The sequence below is a fragment of the Solanum verrucosum genome, unplaced genomic scaffold (assembly GCF_900185275.1).
Source record: "Solanum verrucosum unplaced genomic scaffold, falcon-dt-bn FXZP01000198.1, whole genome shotgun sequence".
In the NCBI taxonomy this organism is placed as follows: Eukaryota; Viridiplantae; Streptophyta; class Magnoliopsida; order Solanales; family Solanaceae; genus Solanum; species Solanum verrucosum.
In genome coordinates this window covers 1,912,610-1,933,663 of record NW_026020173.1, presented here as the reverse complement: position 1 = coordinate 1,933,663, position 21,054 = coordinate 1,912,610, and positions in this window count along the sequence as shown.

Genomic DNA, 21,054 nt, shown 5'->3' with positions numbered 1-21,054 from the left:
AATTTCCCTCTTATTTTAAATTTCAAAATATAAAATCTCTTTTCAGATTTATTTCTTCCTCTTCTTTTTTTTTTTTTTCTCTTTCCAGATTTCTTTTTCCCTCTTCTTCTTCCTTTCTTTCTTTTTTTCTTCCATTAACTTCTTCTTTTTCACCGTTGTTGTTGCTATTATTGTCGTCGACGTTCATCATTTTGGACATGACCTAAAGTACACCCTAGGTGTAACATGACATATAGAACCCCGAAAGATCCTATACAAGTCACTTAGCATACATCGTACAAGATAATAAAAAATAAGTATTTTAAGAACAATCTTATATCAATAAAGAGTTTGAAAAAAACGGAAGTCTACATAAGTTTCACTAAGCCATTTAATACATTATTAGAAAAGTGATTGGGATGTAACTCATACATCACATACAAGTCTGAAAACTATAATGACATAAGAGTATAAAAAACAACTTTGTCCTCGAAACATAAGGACTCACCAATCTTCAAAGCCAATAGAACGAACTAGCCACGAGTATGGGAGGTAAGAGCATCGGACTCTACATTAGTGAAACAATGTAGGCACAAGTATGCATTAGTACATTGAATGTACTAAGAATGATAGCAATGCATAAGAGTTATGAAATCATGTTAAAAAGAACTTTACGTGACATGCAATGACCAAGCTAAATCATAAGATAAAATGTTACAAAACATAAGTGATAATCGTGGTCAATGCAAGCTAAACATCTTTAAACACACTTGTGAGATACTTTAGAAAGTAACCTTAGTTCATTATCGTGGAAAGTGTATCATATAACTGACATAGACCATGTGAGGTATAACATAGAATCCGGTGTCTATCCCACACCAAAAAGAGATGTCCTTACTTGCCAAGGTAAGAAGCATACATTTGAGCTAAAGTGGATCCACTAGCTAATGGTTATCTAAGACAAACATATGGTGGCACATAGTTATGGAATAGGGAGATTGCTACTAGAAACTTGACCTCTACTAACGGGAGAATTACCATCTCAATATCAGCTCAGTGCTAAGTATAAATCCCACAGAATAGTCTTTGATCATATTCATTTTATTATCCATGGAAAGGCACAATTAAGAAACTAATCATAGCTAGAGTTCATTCCGAATAGCTCTTAAATATTTATTTAACTTAAATGGGAAAGCCTTTCAATCCTTATAAATTCTTTTTGTGAGAAAACATTTCACCACAACATTGATGATATACTCTCAAAGCATCCTCAAATCATTTACACTAACATCAAAGAACGTGCACATCTTCATAAATTCATCTTTCATGGTTCATAAGTTTAACCATGTGTTTATGGTCTAAAATTCATGGATCATGCATGGGTTCATATGAATTTAACTCAAAAGCATATAATTACTTCAATTCATGCATAAATAGATAGAATACAATCAATTTGATCATAATTGAAAAGAACCCATGAAGATTGAAGAAAAACCCTAACTTGAATAGAGAATCTATCTTTACAAAATTTGAGATTTTAGGAACCCTAGGAGGAAAGGACTTCATAGGTGAATACTAACATACCTTGGAGTTCAAAGCCGAATTGCTACGGTGAATTGAGGTCTTGGTGCTTGAAACCCTAGATTGCTCTTCCTTGAGTTGAGGTAATTTGAAGGGGATGAACTTGGAGGAAATTTAGGAGTTTAGGGGAATGATTTAGAATGGGTAGTTTTAGGGTCTAAAAGACTTATATATGGCTTAGGATTAGGACCAAAACGACCTAGTTTAGACATTAATCAATTATGTAAAAGACTTGGGAACATTGTCCTCGAATGAGACTCAAGCTAGTACAAAAAAAACTAGGAGAGAAACTAACAACCCAACATGATTGTAATTTCATCAAAATATACATAACCAAGGAGGGACAACGACTCCAAGCTAAATCATATTCAAAATATCATTTATAAGGCATACATGCAAATCCTACTCAAATGCACATAAGCATGAAGTAATCAATCAAGCTAACTCATTTTCTCAAAAATAAAATTCTCACGAGGAAACATGAGAATGGCTAAGGCATATGAAATCAAATGATGAATCATGAGGAACTAAATACCTCAAGCTAGAATAGGATCGAAGGGAAAGAGATGAGGATATTGGGACATCATATCATCCTCGGCCTCTCAATTAACACCCTCAACTAACTAATTCTTCCACAACACTTTTAGGGATACAACTTTCTTATTTCTCAACTTTCTAACTTGCCGGTCCAAAATCTCAACCGAAACTTCTTCATAAGAAAGACTTTCCAACGATACAATAAATATCGGATCACCAACATATTTCTTCAACAAAGAGACATGAAAGACCAGATGTAGCGACAGTAAGTCATTAAGCAAATCAAGTTCATAAGTAACTTTACCAATACGCCTCAAAATCTTATATGGGCCCACATAGTGAGGACTAAGCTTTTCTTTCTTCCCAAATATCATCACACCCTTCATGGTGAAATATTCAAGTAGACTCAATCATCTACATAAAACTCAAGATCTTTCTTTCTAACATTGCATAGGACTTTTGTCAATTTTGAGTAGTTTTCAACCTTTCACTAATAAGTCAAACTTTCTTCATAGCCTCATGTACCAACTCGGGACCTATAAGACAACCTCACCAACTTCAAACCAACCTATAAGAGCTCTACACCTCCTACCATAAAGAGCCTCAAATGGAGCCATATTAATGCTTGAATGATAGTTATTATTATAAGCAAACTCAATCAAGAGCAAGTGATAATCCTAATTTCCCTTGAAATCAATCAAACAAGCTCTCAACATATCATCTAAAGTCTGAATAGTATGCTCTGTTTTCCCATCGGTTTGAGGATGAAAGGTCTACCTAGGCCTATTTGGAAAGACTTCCAAAATTGAGAAGTAAATTGGGTACCATGATCGGAGATAATGGATAGGGACACTCCATGCAACCTAACCATCTCCCTTAGATATAACTTAGCGTAGTCTTCTGCCAAATAAAAAACCTTGACGAGAATGAAATGAGTTGACTTCGTCATACGATCCACAATAACCCAAATCGAGTCATGTTGCCACCAGATGTGGGGTAAGCCAACAATGAAGTCCATATTCAATTCTTCACACTTTCAAATAGGATTACTAATAATTTGGGACAAACCTCCCAGCTTTTGGGGATCAAATTTCACTTGTTGACAATTAGGACACTTAGCCAAGAATTTCGCAATATCTTTCTTCATCTCATTCCACCAATAGACCTCCCGCAAGTCACAGTACATCTTAGTGGCTCTCGAAGTGAATGGAATAGCAAGAACTATGGACCTCTGATAAGAGTTGCTCTCTCAATTCATCTATATTGGGAACACACAAACGACCTTGATATCGAAGCAACCCATCTCCCTCTTGGGAGAAAGCCTCAACGGACTTTTTAAGCACCGTTTCCTTCAACTCTACAAAAATTGGATCAAGACCTTGCTTGGCTTTCACATCTGACACAAAAGACAATTTTGAACCATTATGAACAACAACAACACCCGCACTTGAATCAAACAACCAAACACCTAGCCGAGCTAGTCTATGGACATCACGAACCAATTCTTTATTATCTTCCTCAACGTGAGCAAAACTATCCATTGATAGTCAACTAAGAGTTGTGCTACCACAATTGCCTTACCAGGGTGATAGAGAACACTTGTGTCGTAATTCTTTAACAACTCAAGCCACCTCCTTTGGCGAAGATTTAGATTCTTTTGCTTGAACACATATGTCAAACTCTTATGGTCGGTAAAGACATCAATACGGAGACCATACAAGTAATGCCTCCAAATATTTAAGGCAAAAACAATTGTCGTTACTTCCAAATTATGAGTAGGATAGTTCTTTTCAGGAACTTTGAGTTGCCTTGAATCATAAGCAATAACCTTCCTATTTTGCATAAGGATACACCCTAATCCAATCCTGAAGCATCACAATAAACAACAAACCCATCAGATCCTTTCGATAGAGTCAAAATAGGAGCCGAAGTGAGTTTATCCTTCAACTCTTGGAAACTCTTCTCACACACTTCTAACCATAAGAACGTAACTTTATTTTGGGTCAATGCAGTCAATGGAGAGGCGATCAAATATAACTTTTCCACGAACCTTCTATACTATCTAGCCAAACCCAAGAAACTTGGAATATTTATAAGAGATAAAGGTTTTGGCCAATTCTTAACCACATCCGTCTTCTTACGATTTACCTCTAATGTGAACAAGAAAATCCACAGATCTCAGCCAAAATTCACATTTATTACACTTTGCAAATAGTTGTTGGTCCTAGAGGACTTGCAACACAATCCTCAAATGATCGGCATGTTCATCTTTACTTCGTGAATAAATCAAGATATCATTGATGAGTCCACAATTTGGACTCATTTAGGGCTATATTTTTATAGAATTAGTGTCCTCAAATGCATATTTTATCTCAATATCGGATGAAAATCCTTAAGTTTCAGGTATTCGGAGTTTGAGGCAAAGCATGGACACTACTTCGTAAGAAGGAACAAGGCGACTGAAAAGAACGAAGAAATGAAGGCCTGAAGATCACCGAGCCAAGTTGGCGAGTCGTCGATCGGCCTGGAGATTGCCTTTTATTCCAGTGCGCTGAACCTTAAAGGAAAAGTTCAAGTTAGTGATAAAATGGAGCAGTCGACGTGTCGCCGAACAGTTCCATGAAGCAGTACCATATCGCCCAACGACTCAAAACGCGAGGAGGCTAAAGGCTAAAGCATGAAGGCAATGAAATCGACCAAATGACGGATCGCCGAATGTATCGGCGATCCCGACTAACTTCACCGAAGGGTCCTTCACAACACATTTTCAAACACTATAAATACTTGTTTAAATTTCTATCTTAGTATCATATCACTATTATTCTTAGAACTTTTTATAGTTTCTAGAGAGTTTAAGTTTTAGAGGGTTTTGGAGACTTTGTTCTAAGACCTTGAAGATTCAAAGGGTTTCAACTCCAAGAAATTGGACTTGGGTCTCGAAGATTCTTCACTCTTGACATGTTTTAAGACTTAATCCTTCATACCCAGTTGATGGAAATTGATATTGGTATAAATTTTTATCTCTTTTACATGTCTAGCTAAAACTCCAATTCTTAGGGTATGATTTTGTGAATATGGGTTAGATTATATGTTGGGTCTTGCTTGTTGATGGTTTATTTGTTGTTTAAATGTGATTTCATTTAGTAGTTCTGTATGAACTTAATGGCGTTGTAGTTGCAAATACGATTTCATCTTAGTGTTTTCGACTTGCTCGAGAGAGAGAGAGGTTGTAAAACTAAGACTACTAAATTGATAGCCGGTGGTATTGGGTCGACATGGGTTCAGCTCGAGAGAGTGAATCCTAGTCGTTCTCCCACACATTCAGCTCGAGAGAGTGAATGGGCTAAGGCAGAGATTGTGCTTAAAGCGGCAATTCGGTGTTCGAGAGAAATCGAGTCAATTCGGGGTAAGTTGCCCGAGAGAGAATTTACCTCCACTGTAGTCTAGCCTAGTAACAAATACTTAACAATTTACTATCAAAAGCATGTACCCGACAGTTTAGTTTATCCCGTATTCCTATCACATCCCAAGAATCCCGTCTCTTTATCTAATTTTCGTATATTTCCGTTGTTTGTAGTTGTTAATTAATACAAAACACCCCATCAATAATTAACGCTTGCGTCTGCCCCTTTAGATTTAGTATGTTTACATTCGATAATGTCTATAACTATGACTAATTAGAACTAAATTTTATTTTTCTATTAATTCTCAAAACCACTCCCTTGGGACTCGACCCCTAAAGTAATGTGTTGCCGCGAATTGGCTGAAAGTGTTTCAATAGGCCAGGAAAAACCCTTGGTTAGGTTACTTTACTATTGTACGATCGTAGACACTCGAATTTGAAGTTGTGTCTTGATTACGCAAACATCAAAATGGCGCCGCTGCCGGGGAGTGGTGTTAATTGAGAATTTGTAGTTAAGTAAAAAAAAATTGTTCTTCTTAGTTGTAGTTCTACTTACTTAATTTGTAGTTTTGTTTCGTTGGTTTGTGTAAATATTTCAGGAAGCATGGTGTTTATGGCAGCAACGGCAGCCAGGTAGGCCACCAAGACGACATCGGAAATCTCAACGATATCCAAGAGCCCAACATTAATTACCATCATCTCATGGGAGGTATTGGGGCCATCTGTTTACCTCTAGCCGAAGGTAATTCAGTGTTCCATATAACGAGCACTATATTGCAACTATTACAACTAAAAGGACTTTTCAGTGGATTGGCGCATGAGGATCCTCACGAGCATCTTCGAAACTTCGTAGATGTGTGCGGACCATTCTCTTTCAAAAACATCTCTCAGGAGTCAGTTCGGTTAAGGTTATTTCCTTTTTTGTTGATGGGAGAAGCGTGCAAATGGCTGGCGGAGTTGCCACGCGAATCCATCACTTTTTGGGAGGAGTTGGTGACTGCATTTAATGTGCAATTTTTCCCTCCCTCAAAGATGATGACTCTTCGGGACAGTATCCAGTGCTTTAAGCATCTAGAAGGAGAGCCTTTGCACGAAACTTGGATGCGATTCAAAAAGTTGGTGCTTCAATGCCCAACCCATGGTTTGCTGGATAACGTGTTGCTACAATACTTTTACCGTAGTTTGGACTCAATAAACAAAGGTGTTGTTGACCAACTTTCACCTGGTGGCTTGATGCAGCAACCGTATGCAATAGCAGCCCAACTTCTAGATGGCATGACAACCATCAACAGAGCGTGGTACACCCGCGAGGACCAGGTCTCCCCTCTCACATTCAAGCTATCCAAAGAGCAGATGGAAAAAGATCATGAGAGAGACCAAAACATGGCCAAGATCATGACACAGCTTGACATTTTATCCAAAAATGTCATGGGGGCTGGTGCCCGTAGTGTCAATGCCATTGGGGTCGGGTGTGTAAATCTTAAGGAGATGAAGTTTGAAGCATTATATAATAAGGAGGTAAATTTTCTAGCCAACCAGGGCGGTGGTTATCATTCAAACTAACCGAGGTAGGGTAGTAACCAGGGTTGGGCTAGAGAAGATGGTTGGAAGGATCGTGACAGAGAATGGAAGGACCGTAATCCTAACTGGAAAAATAGGGAGAAGGACATGTATGTGACTCCCCATGAGCGCCAAAAACTGAAGGATTCGGAAGGTGGTCGGCCTGAGGATATGCTTTCTCGTATCCTCAACAAAGTTGAAGGGTCGGACAAGATCTTGAAAGAAATGAAGGAAGATGTGTCGACCCTGAGCCAGACTGTCACCTCCCATTCAGTATCAATCAAGTAGTTGGAGACCCAAATGGATCAGATGTCGTCTCACCTAAATCCGAGACAAAAAGGGGGTTTTCCTAGTGACACTATGGTTAACCTCAAAAATGAGGTTTGAAGGTAGACTTGCGTCGTGCCATGACGTTAACTAAGGCGTTGTTTGGGAGGCAACCTAAAACCCTTTATTACTTTATGTTGCTTTGGTAAAATAATGGTGTGTTGATTGTATAGATGGAAGTGTGGAGAGTGAACGAAAAGTGCATATTGGCGAGCAACAGGTCCAATCAGTGAATCACCAAACAGTTCGGTGACCCCGAACTAGACCGATGTTAGACTCAAGACCAACTTACCTTAGAGTTTGTAAAACTCGGTGAGCACAGGAAATTATTGGCAAATCGCCGACCGTGTCGGCGATCCCGACGGAGACCTCCATTTGGACTCCCAAAATAACTGGAAGTTCTGTAAAATTCGGCGAGGCAAGTGGCTACTTGGTGAAATGCCGAGTGCTTTGGCGATCCTGACTAATGCCGCCGAATTGGCGAAAACTGGATTGTTTTTCAGGCCAAAGGTTTAAAAGTTTCAAAATTCATTCCCTTTCCCTCACATTTCCGTCTTCCCAAACTCACACCTGCACTCTAGTTTTTATATTTCTTGCATTTTTGGGGTATTTTTAGTTGTTGATTTGTGCTCGGAACTTAGATTACTTTGTTGCCTAGTGATTCAATTCCATTTTAGTAAGCACGAAAGGTTGGTTCCCAAACTCTGAGTTATTTTTATCGATTTTGTACTCAATGCAATGATATTGCCTTGTTGATGTGTGTTGGGCCTCTCTGGTAGGATTAAAAAAATTTGTTTTCTTGTTAGATTCACTAATTTTGCACGTACCGAGTTAAATAGTTAATTCTTGAAAATTGTACCTTGAAGGAGATAAAAACTCGTGGGTTGTGCATGAGTGTCATTGGGTCTAAGCCTAATTTGAGTTGTGCATGCCTTGATTTTGTTTTCGGGGGTTACGGAGTTGAAATCGAGAAGGTGAGTTGCATAAAGGCACGTTGGGCCATTTGGCGAGTTGGGTCGAGCTCGCCGAACCACTATGCGGCTCGCCTAATGACCCCATCTCGCATTCAATTTCATGTTATATGTTTTGTTGGTTTCTGAACCTTTCGGCGAGAAGCATGAGTTCGCCAAAAGTACTCAGTGAATCACTGAAAGTCTTCTTTTTCGCCCTTTGTCTGCACCCCGTGAACCCCCACTACATTGAAACCTTTGGTGGGCAACCCCTTGCTCACCGAAAGTATTCGGTGACTCGCCGAAAAGATTGGCAAGTCTGCCTGCAGCTGATTGTCCTTGTTCTGTTTGTCGAATATTTTCTAACTTTGCCTCGAAGCTTTGCAGACATGGCTAGACCTATAGTTGCAGGGAGAATTATGCCACCCCGACAGATAAGAGCGAAAAATTTCAGGAAAGATACAAATGAAACGAATCCTCCCAAGACAGGAAGTGAGCGTAAAAAGCCTAGTTCCAGCAAGAGATCTGTCCCCCGAGATCCCATTGTCCCTTCGTAGACTCGTGGATTCTACACAGCTATGCATTCCTTTTTGGCAGCTCATGACTTGGACAATTTTAGCAAGTCAGTTGCCGCTGAACCTTCTGAAGTAACTCTGGGGATTATTATCCAAGTCCAGGTTGACACATCAGGCACTGATGCCCAGACAAACGGAGCGACCACTTAGACAGGATCCCCTTTTTACCTCCCTCTCTATCTTTCTTTAATTTACATTCTGGATATTTTATTATTTGCATTTGAGGACAAATTATTTTTAATTGTAGTTGGGTGTGGCCCACCTTTGAGGGCTATTCGTGAATTGTGTTTTGTTTATGTATTTGTGTTGTAAGCTATAATTGTGTTAATACTGCTTTCGTGGAAGGTTTGAGTTTGTGGCTTCTTTTGCCTTAAATTGCAAATGACCCTTTCGAAAAAATGTTCGCCACCTCTTGTATGTGTTGAATGTGGTTGTTCTTTTGCAAATTTGAGTATCGCTTTTGATCAATACCGATGACTTAAATAGTGCTCATAATCAGTTTTGGCTTTTGAACTTTTCTACTAACATAGGTGATGAGTCCGAGATTTGGACTCATTTAGGGATTTATTTATATAGATTTAGTGTCCTCAAATGCTTATTTTGTGCCAATAACTGATGTAAAACCCTTGATTTCCAGGTATATGGATTCAGGAACAAAGCAAGGACACTAATTTGCAAAAAGGAACGAAGCGAGCTGAAAGAATGAAGGAAAGCAAGCCTGGTGATCGCCAAGTTCACTTGGCGAATCGCTGAATGGCTTATTGACCGCCTAAAGTTCTAGTGTGCCAAACCCTAAAGGAAAGAACCAAGTTGGCGAGATCGCCGAGTGGTTCCGCGATGCAGTGTTGGATCTCCCAAAGTTACAAACCTTGAGGATGCTGAAGGCCAAGGTAGAAGGGCGATGGAAATGACCAAAGGGTGGATTGCCGAGTGGTTCGGCAAGTTACTTCGCCAAGTGGCTCTTCACAACACATTTTTGGCGACTATAAATATATTTTTGAACATTTAGTTTAGGAGATATCTATCTAATATCATAATATCTGAAGTCTATTATTAAGTTTTGAACTGTGAGACAAATTTTCTATAGTTTTTCCTTTAGCTTTGAAGAATTGAAGTTTTTCACTATTGAGAAATTGGAAGTGGGTCTTTGAGATTCTTCGAATTGGACGTAAAGACGAATTCAATCTTACCCAGTTGATGGAAACTCAATTTGGTAACGATTTTTATGTTTTTATAATGTCTAGCTAAAACCCCAATCCTTGGGGTGTGGTTATGTGATTATGGGCTGATTTAGTTTATAGGTATTGCTAATTGTTAGTTTAAATGCTATTTAGAAGTGAGTTCAATCATTTATTGTGGTTTAATTTAAGAATTGTATTTGCAAATACAGTTCTACCTTTGTGTTCTTGGCTTGCTCGAGAGAGAGAGGTTTTAGAACTAAGGTGTTTGATTGATGGTCTGTGGGTATTGGGTTGTCATGGGTTCAGCTCAAGAGAGTGAATCCTAAACCCTTTTCCACACATTCAGCTCGAGAAAGTGAATGGACTAAGGTATGGGCAGTTCTTATTTTGCATGCTTGTTGATGTTCGAGAGAAATCAACTTGATTCGGGGTAAATTGTTCGAGAGAAAGTTTACCTCTTCTATAGTCTAGTTTACTCACTAATATATAGCTATTTTCTAATAGTTGCAATTACCCATTTGTCTATATTAGCTTATAATCGAATTACATCCCAAGAACCGGTCTCACTATTGTTAATTCGTATTGTTTATTATTGTTTGTAGTTGATAATTCAAACCAAAACCTCCCATTTGACATTCTTGTCACCCCCTAATTTGAATAATGTCTTTATTCTATAATTTCTATTCCTATGACTGGTTTGACCATGTTCACACTTTCCTATTGAATCTTATACACGTACCGCTCCCTGTGGGATTCGACCCCAATTTATTTAGTTGGGTTTTATACTGACTCGCGATCGTTGACACTTAGAATTGGAAGAAGTGTCCTTGAAACGTTAATCAATAGGTGGAAGTGATTCATACTGAGAGTTTTGAAACTAGACTAGAGCACTTTTGAAACAAACACTCAAATAAGATTTCAAGATTACAAATCATGGCATGAACTTTCTAAGAATCCCAATAAGGGAATCTCTCCCATCTATTATTGCTCAACTGTTATTCATAAACTTCAATATCAGAACTAAAAAGGGATCACTGAGAGAGTATAGAGTGAAAGATCATAAGCACGATTCATTTGAGAAATCAGATATAAGAATATGCATGACATAACATTATGTAGCTTGTCATTGAGAGTAAATCATGAATTTGCGAAACTGAGCATACTATGAGACACAAGTGCTTATATGAATAGGTTTGTATCATGAGACTGATATTTAAAATTTGATGGAGTAAGATTGAGATCAATGGGCTAAAGTCTTTGCCCCTCATTCTAGAAACTGAGCATAAATGTGAATCTGTCTGATGTGATTGAGCATAGGTCATGGACACAATTCTGATATTAGAAATATCAACATGATGTTGTAATGACTGAACTTTGAGGAATATGGTAAAGTATGTATGGATTGATATGAAACTATAACTCTTTCTGAACACATCACTATCTGATTCTTAACACTAGACTTGGTTTCTCATCTTATCACCGCCCCCCCCCCCTTAGGTTTGAAGTTGATACTCTAAGGGTATGGATCCATTGTATCTTGTTTAAACTAGTCTATATTCATTTTACTCTAGTACTCAAAAAATACTAATCTCATGGCTACTGAACTCTCCACGTGGGGTACTAAAATTCCTTCTAAGACTTTTTATTGAGATGCTTCTCTTAACCTCTTCTTATTAACTTATAAAACCGCTTAATCTAACTCTTAATAGTCTGACTTCTCCTTCCTAAAATACTAGTACCATTCTTCTAAGTTAATATCAACCTAACTAGAGGAAACTTAAATTATATTTCAGAGGCTCATCATAGGCTAGGCTATATAAAATCTCTTCTACCAAACTCTTAAGGATAGTAAATAATGCTTACATCAACCTACTCCACGCTAACAACTCAATTATGCTATCTAGACACACATGAAAAATCATAAACTTAATTGGATCTTCGTCTGACTACATACGATCTCGAGTACACCTCTTGATGCTCTTGATAATCTAATGACTTAGTCATACTTTATTTCTCTCATCTAAGGGTCATAACACCACACTTGTACCACTCACATTCATTGCAATTAACACCTTAATTCCTCGCCTACTCTATGTCAAATCTATTAGATCAAATCTCAAAACTAACATCATCACCTTCGTGTTGTCACCCCTTTTTATCACGACCCTTATCTAAAATTCAATCTTAGTGTCTATAGTACTAAACACATAATCGATATAATTGCTCACATCTTAAACTACTTATCACTACCAAATAAAATTAAGAAACATTCGCCCACTAAGACATTATGACGAGTAGTCAATCTTTATCTCAAAACCTAGTTATTTATAGATTACCATCACATTTACTTTCACAACTTAAGTACTATTTACCCACTTACTATACATCATTACTTAATTAGTTCTATAATCCTCTGAATACCATGAGGCTCCTTTTAAAAATCATAAGCCTAGCTTAAATCTATCGCATCACAAATACTCAACTCTTATATTCAACACTTATACATGGTGGATACTGAAGCATTGATACCTCATCATAAACTTATTTCTGGTTAAAGTGTAATCTAACTCATTCGGACTAGTAACTATCCCTCTGCCTTCTATCATGAAATCTACACAAACTCATCACTTCTTACTCTACTCATAAGGAAAAACTCCTCATTAATAACTTACTTGGTGCATGACTGCAAAAACAGAATTTACATCATCACTATCTTCTTTTATTATATTACTATACCTAGGGGTGTATAGACCAAACCGTAAAGTTAAACCAAACTGATGAACCAAGTCAAATTGAGAAAAAAAAATGACTTATGGTTTGGTTTGATTGGCTTGGCATTGAAAAAAAATGATCATTCTTGGTTTGGTTTGGTATTAATATAAAAAAAAGTCAAACCGAATCCAACCCAAACAGACATAGTACATATATATTTTTAACTTTTTATACATAAAAAATATTCATATAATCTATTTTGTAAATATTTTAAAATTAGTTTTATTAATTTTCAATATGTACAAATTAGATATATATTCAGATTTGGGCTTATAGCTTGTAAGTTATAATATATACTTGTCCATTAATTGGTAAAATATATCCAAGCCAATATAAACTTAAAAGTTAAAAACCTAGAAAATAGTCACTTCCCAATCTTTCCACTTTCCAGAGAGATCCTCAATCCTCATCTTCTCATTCTCCTCACTCATCAACTCATCTATTTGGTGGTAGTCAGGTTTGTTTTCCTCTTTCTTTTTCTTGCAAATGTAAATTTATAAATGAAAATCGTCACTTACAATATCTTCAAACAAGGCGCACTATTTCACAAAGAGTAACCTTATTTTGAATCGTTGATGGCTGCTACGATAAGTCTTGATTTTTTGTGTTTCGCTTTCCTAGATGGAGACTATGACACGAGTAGATGTAGAAATGATTATCGACAGTCCTTCAGTTGTAACAATACCTCAAAAGAAAGGTAAAATCACTTCTCATCTCCACACTGCCCCTAAAAAGCAAAAATGAACAACCATTATAGATTCCAATCCTACAGATGGTAATACAGGAAGATAAACGTCACAAATTTGAGATCACTTTGCTAAATTTATTGCTAAAGGAGGTAAACGAAGAGCAAAATGTAAATATTGTGTAAAACACTTTGCTGCTGAGACGAAAAAATGAAACTTTTGTATTGTGGTCACATTTAAATGACAAATGTCTCAAATCTCCCTTAAGATTTGTTGATAGAAGACAAACAACTTTGAAATATGTACCTATCAAAGTAAGGGTACAAGAAAATGGAACAATTTCTATTGAATAGGTTGTGTACAATGTGCAGGCTATCAGGAGGGCCATCGCCGAATTTGACATTATTGATGAACAACCATTTAAAGTTGTTGAAGGGGAAGGTTTAAAAAATTGATGGCAAAAGATTTGCCTAATTTTGATTTTCCTTCACGGGTAATTGTGGCTAGACATTGTTTGAATATTTGTCAAGAAGAGAAAGAGAAGCTTAAAAAACTTGTCAAGAATCAACATATATGTTTTACTAATGATACAAGGACATCACTTCAAAATTTGACTTATATGGTTGTGACTGCTCATTAGATTGATAATGAATGGAACTTACAAAAGAAGATTCTTAATTTTTTCCAAACTCCGAATCACAAGGGTGAAACTATAGCTAAAGGTATTGAAGCATGTTTGTTGGATTGGGAAATTGAAACTTGTTTACAGTGACTCTGGATAATGCATCTGCCAATGATGTTGTCATTAAGCATTTGAAGGCACATATCGATGATTGGAAAGGGGTCCTATTGAGAAATGAGTTTGTACATGTTAGATGTAATGCTCATATTTTGAATATAATTGTAAAAGAAGATTTAGATGAACAAATTGAGCCAATTTCTCGCATAAGGAATGCAGTGAAATATGTCAAGTCTTCTGCTTCTAGATTTGCCTCTTTCAAGTCATATGTTGAGAAGGCTAAGCTAGACACTCATGGTCTCTTAAGTCTTGATGTTGAACCTAGGTGGAATTCTACATATACGATGTTAGAAACTGCTGTAAATTTTGAAAAGGCCTTCGCAAGAATGTACGTAGATGATCATAACTATCGAAAGTATTATCTTCAAAGTGAATTCAAAGGACATCCAACTACAAATGATTGGCAGCTTGTGAAATGTTTTATATCTTAAAATCTTCTATCAGTTTACTTTAAAATTTTCAGGGAGCTTATATGTTACATCAAATTTATTCTTCCATGAATTTTTTAATGTTTGAAGTTCTATACTGAAGTACTCTTGTAGTGAAGATCTTATTTTGATTGACATGGCTGGAAGGATGGAGGTTAAGTTTGATAAATATTGGGAAAACATTGCGAAACCTGAGAATTTGAATATGTTGTTCATTGCTATTGGGTTGGATCCTAGGTATAATATGCGATATGTCAATTTTATTCTTAACAAATCATATGACTCTTTACTAGGAAAATTAAAAGCAAATAATATGGAAGGTGTCTTGAAACACTTGTATAATCACTATAATGATTCTTCGACTGGAACTTTTACTGATAATATTGGAGGTGACACTTACATGATAGGTGAAATTGATGATATATTGCATTCTCAATGGGAGAAACATTTAGAAGAGGAGGAAAACATTGGAAAAAAAAGTTGAGCTTGATCCATAGTTGATGGATAATGTAGAGAAGCCAAAAGATTTTAATATGTTAAGTTGATGGAAAGCTTCATCAAGTAGATATCCAACTATTTCAAAAATGGCGAGGGGTGTTTTTTTCTATTTCTATGTCCATTGTTGCATCTGAATCAGCTTTCAGTACACGTGGTCGTATTCTTGATTCATATCGAAGTTCTTTATCACCAAAGACAGTAAAAGCTCTTATTTTCACTCAACAATGGATACGGTCACCTTCTAAAGAATGGAAGGTTCAAGATTATTTGGAGGATATTCATAAGATCGAAGAAGTTGAAAAAAGTAATTTACTAATTTAATTCTTAATTTTCCATTTTTGCAATTAGTTTTCTACTTTGAGAACAACTTTATGCTAGTTGATATCAAACAAAGTTGAGTTGACAAGTGATTCAATATCTAATTACTCATTTATGTGTTAGTAATTTTTTCCTTTCAGAATGTCCAGGTGCTCCTTTGAGTATCGATTAGTTTAATGAAATAACTTGTTGCAATTCTTTTGATGTATAGGTATTTCCTTCCCCTTTATTGAAATAACGTTTTACAGTTCTTTATTATTTAACAAAGTTAAGTTTACAAGTCTAGTTACTTGTTTCTAGGTGACCTTTTGAGTATATATTAGTTTGGATATAGAAAATATGCAGCTACATCATGGTGGTTGAAGATTACTGGAGTAGCTTCGTAGTTCTTTTGTTGGGTTTCTAAGAGATTTTTTTTTACAAACGTGATGTGAAATGTTATGTTTTTAATTTTCAATGTTAAATAGACTTGTTTTTTTTATAAGAAATTTGCTCATTTTGATCATGTGAGGATCTTTATAATCAAAACTTGTAGAAATCAGATTGAAATGAAATGGATTATTGAGCAGTTATCAGGATGTTGGGTTATGGAGGTACAAAGCTTTGTTCATTTGTACACTCCTAAGTCCTAATAAACATATTGTAGATGGGTAGATAAATATACTACTACATTGAGAGCAGGTCATATACAATGACAGTTGTCCAAATGTAGAATAAAGTCAATTTCTTGTACTAAAAACACCTCCAACTTGTACAAAATGAAGAAGGATAGATGAATATTGGCTTCTCCTATCGTAAAACCTAAATATTCTTTAAAAAAATCAATAAAATTGAAAAACCAATAAAACTGAAAGAACCGACTAAAACCAAAAAAACTAATTTTATATTGGTTTGATTTGATTTACAAATTTAATAAACCGACATAATTGGTTTGCTTTTTTTAATAAAAATCCAAACCAACCCGACCTATGTATGATGTTTATCGTGACCAATGAAACTACTTCTGATTCAAGTGTCTACGATCATCGATAATATAGTAACCCAACCGAGGGTTGGGATCGTCCCAAGGGAGTGGTTTTGAGAATTTATAGAAAAATAAAATTTAGTTCTAACTAGTCGTAGCTAAAGATATTAACGATTAAAAACATTGTAAATTAAAAGGGGACACAAAAGTGTCAAATATCGATTTGGGGGTTTTGTCACAAGTAAGCTAAAATTAGCGAAATCAACACGAAAATCTAATAATGAGAGGGGGATTTTTAGGATGTGACCGGAATAGGGGTTTATCTAGTGACTAGGCTAAGCTATACGAGGGAATAAATTTTCTCTCGAGCATCTTACTCGGTTTCAAATGGGTTCCTCTCAGACACCCACTTGCCGCATGAAGACCAGCCTACGCTTTACTCCACTCACTCTCTTGAGCTGAGTGTTAGGATATGGGACTAGGGCTCACCCTCTCGGGCTGAACCTCATGTCGACCCACTCCTTAGGCCATTAGTCTAGCAGTCTTGGTTTCACAACCTCTCTCTCGAGCAAGCCGAAAACACATGGGTGGACTTGTATTTGCAACTAAAAACCCATTAAATTCAACCACAACTACTAGGTGAAATCACCATTAAACTACATTTAATCTATCAACAAGCAAGACCCAACAACAATATTAACTCATATTCGCTAGATCACACCCCAAGAATGGGGGTTTTTAGCCACACATCAAGAGATAAAAATTTATACCTAAATGAGCTTGCATTCAAATGGGTATGAAGAATTAAGTCTTGTTACAGGCCAAGAATAAAGAAATCAAGAGACCTAAGTCCAAATCCTTGGAGATGAAACCTTCTTCTTCTTAAAGTTTTCAAAACCCTCTCAAACTCAAAGCAAAAATAAAAAGTACTAAAATTATATTAATTGTTTCTCACACTAAAAATCTGATACTAAGCTATAACTCTCAACGAGTATTTATAGATTCCAAAAAAATATATGTTGCAGCAGATCATTCGGCGAGGTTAGTCGTGATCGCCGAATGACTCGGTGATTCACCCTTTTTCTGGTTCATCGCCTTTTGTGCTTTGCCTTCAACGTGTTTGTGTCCTGGATCATTGGGCGGTATATCTCTGCTTCGTGGAACTGATCGGCGACACGCCGACTGCTGCTTACATCGCCTTTTGATCCACTTCCTTCAAGGCTTCGCGTACTGTAACAAAGGGCGGAGAGCGTCCCTTCGGCGATTCGCCAAGTGTGATTGGCAAAGCTCAGGCTTCAGCTTTTACGTTGTTTTCAGCCTTTCTGTTCCTTTTTGCGCCTAAGTTACTAAAGCTTCAAATACCTGAAATTTAAGAGTTTTCATCAGATATTAAGATAAAATGAGCATTTGAGGACACAATTTCTTTTAAAATATAGCCCTAAATGAGTCCAATTTGTGGACTCATCAACACCGCCAACTTAAACGTTTGCTTGTCCTCAAGCAAACTCAAGTTCAGCCGTTCAAAAACGGTATCTCAAATAGTGCTACACAAGACTCAATCATGAATGCACACAACAAGACTCAATTTACTTATGCAAGGATCAATTGTGTACTCAAAGATTCAAGTTATGACACACCATTACCAAAGATTCTCATGCTCACAATACTTGCTTCAAATGCAAGTTCAAGCTCAACTATAGTGTTCAAATGCCCTCACAGAAAGGATGATTCCATATTCACACAATGGTTCACAGTTAAAAGCTTTGGAATCCGATGCAACGCTCACTCTCACAAGGAAGAACACAATGAGTGCTTTCACCCATAGGTTTGCCCGTATTTTCCAATCAACATTTGTTTCAGCTCACTCAAGATCAAAAAGGTCTTTTTAAGGCTTGTAATGAGGCTGAGTGCAAAGGTATGGTCATTTAGGCTAAGTGACTTTCATCATCATGAGGTGTGGTGCTCGCAACATTTCCTTTCCTTTTCCTTCATCACTCTCTTCAGTGCTCATAAGTCATCTTATTATTCACTTTCCATGGATTGTTTGGGAACCCCATTTCATTTTTCAACTTTAGTCCACAACTTTTCTTTTTCATTCTTTTTCTTTTTCTTTTCTGTCTCTTTTATATATATATATATATATATATATATATATATATATATATATAGAGAGAGAGAGAGAGAGAGGGGTTCCATTTTCCTCAAAACCATGGGTAGGAGGGGCTTTCCTGCACTTCTTGATTTGCCTACTCTTTTCACCACACCTCCAACTAGGCTTTTGGCCTAAGTTGGCTATTCAAACTAACCACAACTTCATGACGGTGATGGATTAAGAAAGGTCTAGTATTCATCAAGTTTCTTTCAAAGAAAGGTAAGGCTCAAGGGGTGTTCAAAAGAGAATTATACACTCACAAGGTAGGTCACAAAAGAGGTATATGTCAAATTTGCTCACACTCGTAGAAGTTGCCTAAGATCATATCAAGAGATAGCATCACATAGTTGACCGGACCAATGGAGCAAATTCTAGGATCTATCATGCATAGTTCACAGGTAAGCTCATCACACTAGGCATTGACACTATAAAAGTTAAACAAAACTCCACACTTTAGTGTGCAATGATCATCATAAGAGAATCAATTTGATACAAGGCTAGTCATAACGAGATGCAAAGAGTTCACATATTGTTTATGCAACTTCATTTGGCCTCATCTTAGTCGTGCATTCATGTTCGTTCGATTGAGAGCACTATTCAAGTCATCGGTATTGATTGAAACCGAGACTCAATTTTTTGCAAAATAACAGCCACATTCAACACACGAGGGGTGGCAAATGTGCGAAAAATTCAAAAACATTCAGAAGGATCAAAATCTTTTTGCAATTTAAAATAAAAGGAGCCATAAGCTCAAACATCCATAATAAGCAGATAAAACAATTTAACCGGAATAACCCAAATATATACACAAAAACATAACTATCAACACAAAAGGTGTGGGCCTCACCCCACCACAATTAAAAATTATTTGTCCTCAAATGCAAATAAAAGTATCAACAGTAAAAAATATAATAAGACAGAGAGAGAGGTAAAGAAAGGTCTTGTCTATGCAGTCTATCTTTCTGTCGGGGCCTCAGTAGCTGGTGTAGAAATCTGTATATGGGCATCAGTGCCCGGAGTAGCCTCAGATGGAATATCAATGCCAAATCCATTAGGAGCTATTGTGGACGTCTCAGTCGGTAATGTCTAGATCATCGACTGCACAACCGTCTCTATAAGATCTGGCAAGTCCCTAAATATGCCCTCATCTTTGCTCTGTTGTGTCTCCTCAGCATGTACTGATATCAACTCCTCGTCGGTTTCTGCATCCGACTTTGTATATGTTGCGCCATCTCCCTGCACATCTCCAGTGGTCTCAGGAGCATCCTTATCATCTGCCCTCTCTAATAATGAGGTGAAGTCAGTAGACTTGAGATAGTCTACGTCCTTTCTCAAACTCGCAATCTCGGTTTTTAAAGTCGTTACCTCAGAAGCCTCTCATGTCTGCTCTCACAAGCAATGACTCTCGTTGTTAGGGCAGCAACAGAAGTCTGAAGGGGGGTAAGTGTTGCTAGTATGGCTTTGTTGATCATCTCCGGAATAGACCTCTCCAGTCGGGTAGCTCTTACATCCGTTGAATAGGCCTACTGTCCCATCTTCAGGATCAAGGCCTGAGTGATCCTGGCAGGTTGGGAGGATGAGGAAGCACTTGGAGCCTGTGAGAAAGAGGAAGAAGGAGTGGGTATACCTGAGGGCTCAAAAGTCGGAGAAGGCGAAGATGCCTCTGCTGGTAATGAGTCAATATTGACCTCTGAGAAGTGTCTGTTGGAGCTGCTCTCCTTCTGTCAACCTCCTTTCGAGTGAATTCGGCCTCGATATGCCAGATGTTCGTGGAGGATGGAGAGATGACCTCTATATCATGTGCAGGATCTCGGGGTACTCTGGCACGCCGGCATAACTCAATGATCAATACCGAGAATGGCAGAGAGGTAAGTCTTTGCTTGGCTCTCATAGCTATCTCTTGCGAAGTCAGCAGTCCTAGGTCGATTCGCCTCCTGGCCATGATAGAACCAAGGCAAGCGGCCTTAGGATGGCGTAAAATGGACTCATTTTGGGATGTCATAATAGTGCTACTGATGAAGCCAAACCAGAACCTGGAGGCGATGTTCATGTCCCTCTTCTCAATGAGAGCTCCTGCATCCATCCACCTCGGGGTGGTGTCAGAAATCATCGGAGCCAACCAACCCTTCAAGTCATCCAGGAACTGAACAATCGGCAACCCCTCGTAAAGAAGTGCAGAGTGTAGCGATCTACCTAATACATCATTAATATGCTCGTTGTGACACTCCACCTCCTTGCCTCTGACCATGACCGACTTTACCGATCAAAATTCACTTGCCTTCTTCTTGTTCTTAGGCACCAATTCCCTATAAGCAGTGTAAAAATCTCTTACCCAGGAGGGGAT